The sequence below is a fragment of the Euprymna scolopes genome, chromosome 1 (assembly GCF_053919585.1).
Source record: "Euprymna scolopes isolate OS-2025 chromosome 1, ASM5391958v1, whole genome shotgun sequence".
Classification (NCBI taxonomy): domain Eukaryota; kingdom Metazoa; phylum Mollusca; class Cephalopoda; order Sepiida; family Sepiolidae; genus Euprymna; species Euprymna scolopes.
Window position 1 is genome coordinate 12,556,563 of NC_136482.1, and position 11,404 is coordinate 12,567,966.

At 36.1% G+C, this 11,404-nt stretch overlaps 1 protein-coding gene across 2 annotated transcripts in view; it reads right to left on the reverse strand.

Annotated features, from left to right (window-relative positions):
- LOC145279107 (uncharacterized) overlaps positions 1–11,404 on the reverse strand; it is a 178,576-nt gene that overhangs the window by 151,610 nt on the left and 15,562 nt on the right. The gene's annotated exons all lie outside the window — the stretch shown is intronic.

An 11,404-nucleotide genomic window follows, 5' to 3' on the forward strand; every position in this document is an offset into this window, starting at 1 on the left:
ATCACTGCATATATTTCTACGCTTTTAAACATTATCTAAACTTCTTTGAACCCCTTTAATCTCACTTTACCACCATCTTTGAATCCAAAGATACACTAATATTGTATTTTTTAACTTTAGCTCAGACCATTTCTTCTAATTTAAATTAATTAAAAAATTGAGCTGATACTCATTGTTATAAAAAATATATCTCCAAATTCTAATGAAAGGGGTATTTTATCTTTAAATGTCAGAAGCCAGAAAAACTTTAAGTAACATACTTAATATCTACAATTTGTATATGCTTGTATCTACTATAAATATGTCCATATTTCTATTCATATCACCCCTACACAAAGATCAGGTCTTTTAAGTGTAGTCTCGTTCTTTTGGGTACCAAGATCCGAAAGAGAAATACGTCGGGACAGTATCTCCGCGTTGCTTAGCGATAAGTCCTCATCTATATTTATTTTTATTATTTATCTTATTTTACTTTATTTCATTTTATTATATTTTTATCTTTTCGTTTTGTTTTTTTGTTTTTTTTGTTTTTTTTTGTTTTTTTTTTTGTTTTTGTTTTTTTTAGGGGGGTCGTTTTTCTTTTATTCCATTTGATTTCTTAGTATTTCAAACATAAAAATTAATTTTATTTTTATTTCGGACTATTATTCTCATCTTTATTAGTTGTTGTTTTTTCACGACGTTTCGGCCAACTATTCCTCTAGCCTTCGTCAGGTGGTAACCGTGACGGATAGGAACTTCGATCTCCTAACTGCATTCTCAGCAATTACTGCCATCCGTAGTTGTTGTCGTCTCACCACGTTTTGGCCAAGTAAGGGTAGGATTGAAACCACTATCTTCAAACATTGTTATCCGGAACCGTAGAGATTCAACGTCTTTATCAACTGCGCCACGGGCCCCGAAGGGCGATCAACATTGGATTTTTTTATCTTATAATTCCACGTTTATTTATTATCTGATTTTCCATAGTCAGGTCCATACCGATTGGTATATATGAATTCATTTTTGAGATGAGTATTATATATATTAATTTTATTTCTATTTCGGACTATTATTCCCATCTTTATTAGTTGCTGTTTTTTCACGACGTTTCGGTCAACTATTCCTCTGGCCTTCGTCAGGCGGTAACCGTGACGGATAGGAACTTCAAATCTCCTAACTGCATTCTCAGCAATCACTGCCATCCAGAATGGTTGGCCGAAACTTCGTCAAAAATCAACAACTAATAAAGATGAAAATAATAGTCCGAAATAAAAATAAAATTAATATATATAATACTCATCTCAAAAATGAATTAATATATTCAAACATGATGTTCTCTAAAACAAAAGCAAACTTTTAAACTTCAATTTCTCTCCCTTGGGTTTTCTTTGTCAAATGTGCTATTTAGGAAAGCTGTCTTAAAAATCCATGTACTTCTTTCTTTATTGCTCTTTCTTCCATTTTCTTTTGTCCAAATGCTTGCGATCGAATCCCATCACGGCTAAAACGGGAAAAAATCACTGTTATTTGCAAATAGAAACTTGTTCTGACTTTGAGTCACTGCATCTGTTCTACACTTTTAGATTTTGTCTTAACTCGTTTGATCTTGCCTAAACATTAACTTGTGTGTCTTAATATACATTAATATCGTTTTTTAACATTCGTCGTATATATCTCTTCAAATTCAAATTAATTCAAAAATTGATTTGTTATGCAAAATACAATTTCTGAATTTTAATAAAAGGCGAATGTAACTTCCTTTATTAGAAGCCAGAAAAACTTTATTTAAGTAATACTGTGGCACTATATCGTAGTGCCATGGTTTTGGTAGTTGCTTACGCATCCTCCCCGTGCATGGCCAGGTGGTGATTTGGCCGTAGGCGAAGGAATACACAGATATGCAGCCCCATAATTTCCTTTTTTCTATCGACCTCTTTTTGTCCGGACCGTCATGAGGTGAGCACGCATATTTCTGTCTCTCCGTAAATGAGGGGGGGGGGGGCTCCCTCAACACTAGTTAGGGTAGGTTAGTTAGTTTTGAAGAGCCTATTGTCTAGTTTTAATTGTAAAAATTAATTATAATTTGTATATTGTATTGTAATATATAGTGCCACGCAAATGTATTGGTTACATTACATTTTTCGTCATAACTTTAATTAGGGTTCAAACCTAAAATTTGGTCAGTATATTCCTATTACTATTCTAAATTATATTTGGAGTAGTAATTACAAAATTAAAGTTTAGAAAGTTTATATTTAAAGAAAAATATGAATTAACAAACGCAAAAGTATTGGATACATTTTTAAAAAATTATTTTTTTGAAATAAATTTAAATGACTTTTGCTTAGCGTGTTACAATAATGCAAACGAGTTATCACTGACCAATCAGAGAGCTTTATATTAAAATAATTTTATAAAATTCGTCCAGTTTGGGCTCACTCCTTCAAAGTCAACCAGTTCATTTATAAAAATGCCTAAAACTAAAGAGTTGTCAATAGACATTCGTCAAAAATCATTGATAAGCACAAAAAAGGAAAAGGATATCGAATAATATCAAGGGAACTTAATCTACCACTCAGTACAGTTGGAAACATTATTAGAAAGTTTAAACCCCCTGGTGAGGCTGTTGCAAATCTTCCAAGATGTGGTCGGCCAAGGAAATTAAACGAAAAAAAAATCAAGGTGTGTAAGCAGAAAGGTACAAAATATCTTTTTCTTAGTCGTGGTGAAATTCAAATCGACCTCAGAGAAACCGGGATTAATTTGAGCAAGGATACAATCAATAGAGTTCTAAATCGTGCAGGTTTTGTATCAAGGTCCCCAAGAAAGGTTCCATTATTGAAGCTTAAACATATCAGATCACGTTTGAATTATGTTAAAACATATGGGGAACAACCCCAAGAATTTTGGAACAAGGTCATCTGGTCAGACGAAACGAAAATCGAAATCTTTGGAAGAAACACAGCAACACGTGTATGGCGTAAAAATGACACCGCATATAACAAAAAGAATACCATTCCTACGGTAAAGTTTGGCGGTGGTTCGATTATAGTATGGGGGTGTTTTTCATCCAAAGGTACCGGTGACCTAGAAATCATCAATGGTAGAATGAATGGACGTATGTACAGGAAGATTTTGGAGAAAAACCTCTCGAAATCTGCTGATTTGTTGGGACATAATAGCAATTTCGTGTTTCAGCAGGACAATGATCCCAAGCATACTGCCAAACTAACCAAAGATTGGCTTAGAAATAACGGAATTGACGTTCTTATTTGGCCCAATCAGTCTCTAGACCTCAACCCAATTTAAAATTTGTGGAAAATATTGAAGATCAATGTTCACAAGAAAATCCACAAAATCTTCAACAACTAGAACAGTTCTGCAAAGAAGAATGGCACAAAATACCTGCATATCTTTGCAAAAAAAACATGTGTGCAATTATAGAAAGCGATGGAATCTGTTGAACGCAATAAAGGCTATGCAACCAAATATTAAATCAATGTAATCCAATACTTTTGCGTTAGTTGATTTATATTTTGCCTTTAATATAAACTTTCTAAACTTTAATTTTGTAATTACTACCCCAAATATTAGTTAGAATAGTAAAAACACCCTCCCTTGACGAAAAACTTTTTTAAAAGATGTTTTTGGGGTTTTTTTTGGTTTTTTTACATAGACATCACCACTTATCAAGGCCCAGAGACCACTCGAGGATAAGTGTTAAAGATTGTACAGTAGAAATTGGACAATATAGTAATCATTAGTAATGGAAATTCGGTAAATTTGTTGATTTATATGGAACGGCCCATCAAAAACTTGTTTACGTTAGACTTGAAGACAACCATATTGTAGTCAGCTGGAAAGCAGGAAAACGGAAGACAATTCCATAGGCGTGCAGTTCTTTTCTCATAGAATCTACGTTTAGGCACAGATAAAGAGTGGGGGAAATCAGTGATAGTGTTTTCTGCTAGACAGGTGTTTCTTGTGAAAGTTTGGCGAGGGGGGACTATAGATTGTTCAGCCGAGCACTTGCCATGAAAATAAAGATAAAGCAGAGACAAACTCGCAACATCTCTTCTGTAAGAAAGAGGTTGCTGGGAAGAGAAAAGGGCATCCCCTATGAGGCTATGAAGTCTATTTTGAACTCTATCAAAGACCTTTCTAGCAGCTCCTGCCTAGATGTGGCAACATTACTCCATCCTAGGACGTACCTGGCTCTTATATAGATAGAGAATTGCATCAGTAGTGAGATATCTACTGGATCGATAGAAGGATCCGACAATTTTTCCAGTAACCTTGGCAACAGATTTAATGTATGCGTTCCATTTCAGATTAGGAGTAAAGGTCAAGCCCAGAAGCTTGTCAAAACATGAGGCCTCCCCAAGACGAGGTGTTTTAATTAAGTTTGCTTTATTTTCAAGTAAGATTGTTTTATTTATTTTTTTATTTTGAGCAGCAAAGCGAAAACTTTTCTCATTCTTTCTTTATTTTACTGTTCTCGTTTAGGCAATAAATTTATCTGTGTCGCTCCAGTCGATAAAACTCGTTTCAAGTATTGTCTCTTAATTAGAAATCCCCCTTTTTATGTATGTTTTTCTTTTTGTATATATTGTATGTTTTATGTTTTATTTTGTAATTGTTAGCTAAGGTTAATTTAAACCTTTGCTTTGGGAAACAAAAATAACGGCCTTTTATTCTTCTCATTAAATTTGGACTTCATTTACTTTCTCGGTCTAGTTTTTATTTCCTCCCTTTTTAATTGTTCTTTTGTTTTTGTGCTTTTTTTTTTTTTTTGCTTTTTTTTTTTCCTTTTATTTATTGTTTTCCAGCGAGGGAATTTACTGGACAAAACACTTTTTTTACCTCAGTTACGTATATAAATTCAGCGTAAAATTATCCTCCATATCTGGACCATTCTAATTTCTAGGGCATTTAACCAAATTTAATACTACTAACCCTGAGTTCAATTGGCAATGTCATAAAACTACTCGTAATTGCTATCATCCCCAGACTTAGGGTTAGTACTAGGAAGGAGGTGTGTGTTTTGTATGACATTCACGATGACATATTCTATACTAAAGTTCGATTAGGAACATTAACATGACCAAGATTTAGAACAAAGTTGATGACATATCTTTAAAATGCTGTTTTGCTCCAAAACAGTGATCATTTTACATTAACTTTATATGCAAAGCCGACTATTTATTTATTTATTTATTTATTTATTTGTGGACTGTTATCCTCATCTTTATAGTTAGTGTTTCACAATGTTTCGGCTAACATTTATCAGGTGATTAACTGCAACAGGATGGGAATGCTGAGTCTTTTAAATGTATCCTCAGTAATTACTGCCTTTCATAGTTGTTGTCGTCTTACCACGTTTTGGACAACTATCTTCAGACAATGCTCACTTGGAACTGAAGAGATTTAACGCTTCTATCAACACTGCCACGTGGTGTAGTGGATAGAAGCTTTGAATCTTTACGGTTCCAGGTGAGTATTGTCTGAAGATAACAGTTTCAATCCTACCCAAAACCGGCCAGAGGATTAGTTGGCCAAAACGTGGTGAGATGACAACAACTATGGAAAGCAGTAATTACCGAGAATACAGTGAAGAGACTTGGAATTTCTATGCCATCGCAGTTAACCACCTGACGAAGGTTAGAAGAATAGTTGGCCGACGCGTCGTGAAACAACAATGATGAAAATGAGGATAACAGTTCGCAAATAAATATACAAATTACTCATCTCAAAGGATTTGCACACAAACACACGCGTTCACATTTCAAGCCACTTTTCTTGTCATACACATATGCGCACACAAACATATGCACACACGTACACACGCGTACATATATTCACGTTCACGTGCATACACTCACATTTATGTGCATACATACACACGCTAACGTACACACATGTACGCACACATACGTGCACACGTACGCACACATGGGCAACATCACTTCCCTTTAAAGGAAATCCACACATGCGCGAAGAACGCCCAGAAACAACTACAAAAGCAAGAGACTTGAGCTGTTTCCTTCTTTTCGATTCGGCTCCCGACCTGACCGGTCGACGGACTTACCACTACTTTCAGGGTGCACTTCATGTCCCCTGCTACTATGTGTGGAGCAAGAGCCAACAGACAGTACGTACACCTTACATGCTTTTTCTCTCCATGGCCTGAATTGACTTCCTCACTCTCTCTCTCTCTCTCTCTCTACAACAATAGACTTTCCTTCTCACCAGCTAACAACGAAAGACGCACACCAAACTAAACACGTGCTGTACCCTTTCTTTTATTTGTTTCTTCATGAAATAAATTCTAGTTCGTTTATTTCAATTTAACGCGTTGTTCGTTTCTTTCTCAATTCAATTCAATTTTCCTATTTTGTACGACTGGGGGATATATATAATATACCACCAGTCCACTACACATTTCAATAATTAAATAATATGACGATTTGTTTTATTTTATTTTTACCGCTAGGTTTTTCAGGCTGTTTTCATGTAATAGACTGAAAAATCTAGAATCACATTTTTATTTTTGGATGAATTAGCATAAGTTGCCGAATTCTAATAATACAACAAAAATTCTTGGAAATTGACAAAAAAAAAAAGAAACAAGCTGAGATAATTTCTTCAATTTTTTCAAGGTGTTCACACATAATCACCTAAAAATTTAGAATCTTATGGGGAGGGGGGTTCGTAGGTGTTAATCTACAAATCAAATTTGGCATTATTATTAGCAGTAGTAATACTATCGTCATTATTAGTAGTAGTTACTCTCTAGGAGTAGTCACACAGGCCATCATCAAAGATTACTCTTTGAATACAACTTGTGGCATTCTCTGGAGTCTGCGTGACAACAAGTCTTTCCAGATTTCCAGTACTCTCCACTTCTGTCGATAACCATTGCAGATGAATTTGCATTATTGTAGCAGCCGCTTACCATCGATTTCTCGTTGGCTGGTGCTTTCTCTCCTTGGTCTTTCCATCCTCCTTGGCCCTCCTCGCTTTGGTGTGGTGTCACTTTTTGGTGACACACAAAAAAAAAAAGAAATCTTTTAAATTTACAGTTTTTATGATTCCATGAAATTCACCTTTGTGTTTTACATTTGTAGCATTTTCTGCACGTTCAGTTTGTGTCTGTAGTTCATGTGTAATTAGTCTCTGCATTCGATGATTTTCCTTAATATTTTAGCAATTTGCATTACTATTATCCATCGTATCTTTTATCTGTTATAAGTGATGTCATCCTGACTTTTTTCATCTTCCATATCCCTTTGAGCTCTCTGGCCAGTTCCGTGTATTTGCTCCACTCCTCTATCTCTTTGATCTTCACTCTATGATCTGCTGGACAGCAAAATCTACAATCTGGCAGGTCTTTTCCTTCTTGTAAACTATTATGACATCCGGTTGTCTTGCTTGGATGGGTTTATCCGTTTGTACATCCATGCCCCATAGGATTTTGTGACTTTCATTTTCAAGTACTGCCGGTTTGTGCTTGTACCATTTGTTTGGATGTTCAAGATGCAGTTGTCTGCAAAATTCCCAGTGTACTGACTTTCCCACTTGATCGTGTCTATTCTTATATTCTTTTTGGGTTACTTTACTGCATTTGCTTATTATGTGGTTTATTGTTTTATCTCATTGTCTTCAGAGCCTGCATTTGTTGTTTTCTTGTGTCTTGTCGATCTTTGGTTTGATGTAGTTGGTTCTAATTCTGTTATCTTGTGCGGTTCTTATTAGGGATTCAGTTTCCCTGTTAAGGTTTCCTTTTTGTAGCCATGTCCAAGTGTTTTCATTAGTCTCATTTTTTTGTCATCCTTATGAATCGTCCATGTAGTTTTTTCTCTTCCCATTTTTCTTTTCTTATTTAATCCCTTGTTTCTTCTGTTTCTGTTTTGTTTGATTTTTCAGTGTCTTTTGCTGCAGTAATTATTTTTTTTCAGTGTTCTGCATTATATATTTTTCTAATTCTTTCCTTGTGTCATTTATGCAGCCCTCTTCCACCATTTTTCCTTTTCACATAGAGTCGGTGAGTATCATCCGTTGGATGTAATGCATTGTGCATTGACACGCGTTCCCTGGTCTTCTGGTCAAGTTGCCTTAGTTCTTCTTTGGCCCAGCCTTTAAATGGTCCAGATAGAGTATCTTACAAGTGAAACTGCCCATGTGTTTATACCTTTAATTAGATTCCTACTATATCGTTTCATTTCGAGAAGTTTTCTTGTTCTTCTGAGTTTTTTTTTTTTTTTTTTTACATGGGGGTCACCACTTATCAAGGCCCGAAGGCCACTCAGGGATAAGGGTTATTGCGTGTACAGTAATCAATGAGATAGTATTGTAGTAATCATTAGTATTGAAGGTTTTGATAGAGTGTCTTACTTAAGGGGGTGGTTTGTCAGGAGTTTGTTTATGTTGGACTTGAAGACGTCCAAGTTGTAGTCAGGTGGGAAACAGGCAAGCGGCAGAGAGTTCCACAGCCGTGCAGTTCTAAGAAAGAAGCTTTGCTTATGGAATCTACGTTTGGATTTAGGCACAGATAAAGAGTCGGGAAAATTATTGACAGTAGTTTCAGCCAGACGGATGTTTCTCGTGAAAGATTGGCGAGGGGGGGGGCGAGGGATTGGAGCTCAGACGAGCACCTGCCATGGAAATAACGATAAAGCAAAGACAGGCTCGCAACGTCTCTTCTGTGGGAGAGAGGTTGCAGGGAAGAGAAAAGGGCATCCCCCACTAAACCACGAAATCTATTTTGAACTCTGTCAAGGCAGAATAGGTTGTTTTTAGCAGTTCCTGCCCAGATGTTGCATCAGTACTCCATCCTTGGACGTACTTGGCTTTTATACAGATAGAGAATTGCATTACTAGTGAGATATCTTCTGGAGCGGTAGAAGGATCCCACCATTTTCCCAGCGTCCCTGGCAACAGATTTTGAGGTATTCCTTTCCAATTTTCTCGTTCATTTCTGTTCTTTTGACAGTGACTTCTTCCAGAACACCCAAATATTTGTAGCTATTATGTTCATCTAGCGCTTACATCTCCGTTTGGTTGGGTAGTATCATACCTTCCGTTGTTTCCAGTTTTCCCCTTCTCATGTGCACACTTTTCCATACCGAATTCCATTCAGATATCTTGACTGAAGATTCTGGTTGTGTTTATTAGTGTCTCTAATTCCTCCTTGATTTTTGCAAATAACTTCAGGTCATCCGTGTACATTGTCGTTCATTTTTTCATCTGTATTGGTGAACTTGTATCTGGCTTGGCATTTTCTTAGTATGTTATTTAAGGGGCATCATAGCTATAATGAATATTAGTCGTGATAGAGGAATTACTTTGGAAGATACCTCTTTGTATTTTAATCTTTGTTGCAAGCCTATCTTTGTTTTATCGTTATTTCCATGGCAGGTGCTCGTCTGAGCTCCAATCTCTGGTCCCCCCTCGCCAATCTTTCACGAGAAACACCCGTCTAGCTGAATCCACTGTCAAAAACTTTCCCCATTCTTTATCTATGCCTAAATAAAAACGTACATTCCATGAACAAAGCTTCTTTCTTAGAACTGCACGCCTGTGGAACTTTGTTCCGTCTGCCTGCTTCCCACCTGACTACAACCTGTATGATTCAAGTCCAACATAAACAAATTCCTGATAAACCGCCCCCTTAAGTAGACACTTTATTAAATCTCCACACTAACGTACTGTACTTACAATAACCCTTATCGCTGAGTGGCTTCCGGGCCTTGATAAGTGGTGACTACCTTGTAAAAAAAAAATAATGTATCGTCCATCAGCTGTCAGTTCAAGTTTCCATGTTTTTGTTGCATTTTCTATTAAATTCATAATCTTGCTTGGTATTTTGTACATCCTCATGCATTCAATTATCCATGTTTGCAGGATTCTATCATTCGCTTTCTTGTCGATGATCCATGCCATGGCCATGTTCTTTTTCCTACTTTTTACCTCCTTCAGAATCCTTTGGTCTATGTATAACATGTGTTTCTCTTTTTCTTTTTTGGCATCCTTTTTGTTCCTCAGGAAGAAGTCCGCAATTATGAAGAGACTGATAAATTTGTTCTCTCAGTTGTGCTGTTAGTATTTCCCACATTGTAGGTAAACATGTAATAGACTTGTAGTTGCTGTGGTTCCTTTCTCTGCATCTCTTTGCACCAAAATGGTTTTACCTTTAATCATCCATTCTGGTGCTTGTGATTCTTGGATACATCTTTTTCGGTCTTTCATGTAGTGTTGTGAATTTTTAAACCAATAGGCATGTATTCCGTCATGGCCTGGTGCTCTCCAGTTTGCCATTTTTTGTAGAGTTTCCTTGTTGATTTCATTCTCTGTCGCTTCTTCGATTTGCTGCATGCCCTCTTTCATGTGTTTCCCTTTTGTTGTCCATCTCTTCCTTTGAGCTTTTGTTTTTTTATACTTAGTTTGGCTGCTCTGTATTTCGTTGGTATTATTTTGACACCTAACATTAGAGGACATACTTACCTCCTCAGGGTCTGTTGATATTCTTGTAGCTGAAATTAGAAGGTGGGTGAGTCCCCCATGCTGGCCACCGAGGGAGCACTTGCCGTTCATGAAACCCAGATCTTTTTTCTGGGTCCCATGTTGCATATTATTTATAGGTGGCATATTTCATGGTGTGACGTTTGTGGCAACACCGGGCCCAGAATTGTTTTACTTGTGGTTCTGTCACAGAGATAGTGTTTGACTCCCATCAGGATTGTGCGGGGGGGGGGGGACAAGGTGTACTATCACAACTACATAAAAAAACAACAGACGTAAATGATCCACGCTCACACAAAGAAAAAGATTCCTAAGAACATGTACTTAGTATAAGTCTTTGTTATTACTTTTAGTGTTAGAAAATACCTCCCCCCCCCTCCCATGTATTCGTACTTTTTACAGTAAAAAAATCTATCTAATAACCGACCGTATCTTTATATTTAGGATAAAAAATATAAACATTCTAAGACAGAAGGAAGTCACAAACTGCTCGATATTCTTATGTTAAGAATGGTTTTCTTAATAGTAACATTATTATTTAGAAAATCTTTCTTAACATGTGAAGGGGGGTGTTAACTATTCTGTTTCTACACTGTCTTCTTATTTTGCATACCAATCGTCGATTATTTTCAATGTCGTTTTCATTAAAAAAAATTCAAATAGAATGAAGGACGAACTACTGGAAATCGACTTTGTTTTAAAGGAAATATTAATCAATTATGAGGAAAATATTTGAGAAAAATATTTAGAAAGATTGACTCGTGTAATATACGCCCCACTCCCAAGTGTATTTTTATGTTTTACAAAAATAAATACGGACATTACACGAGGTTTTATACAGTAATTTAAAAAATAGAAATTTTTAAAGAATCGGAATTGGGAATTTAGAACAGAATCGCTA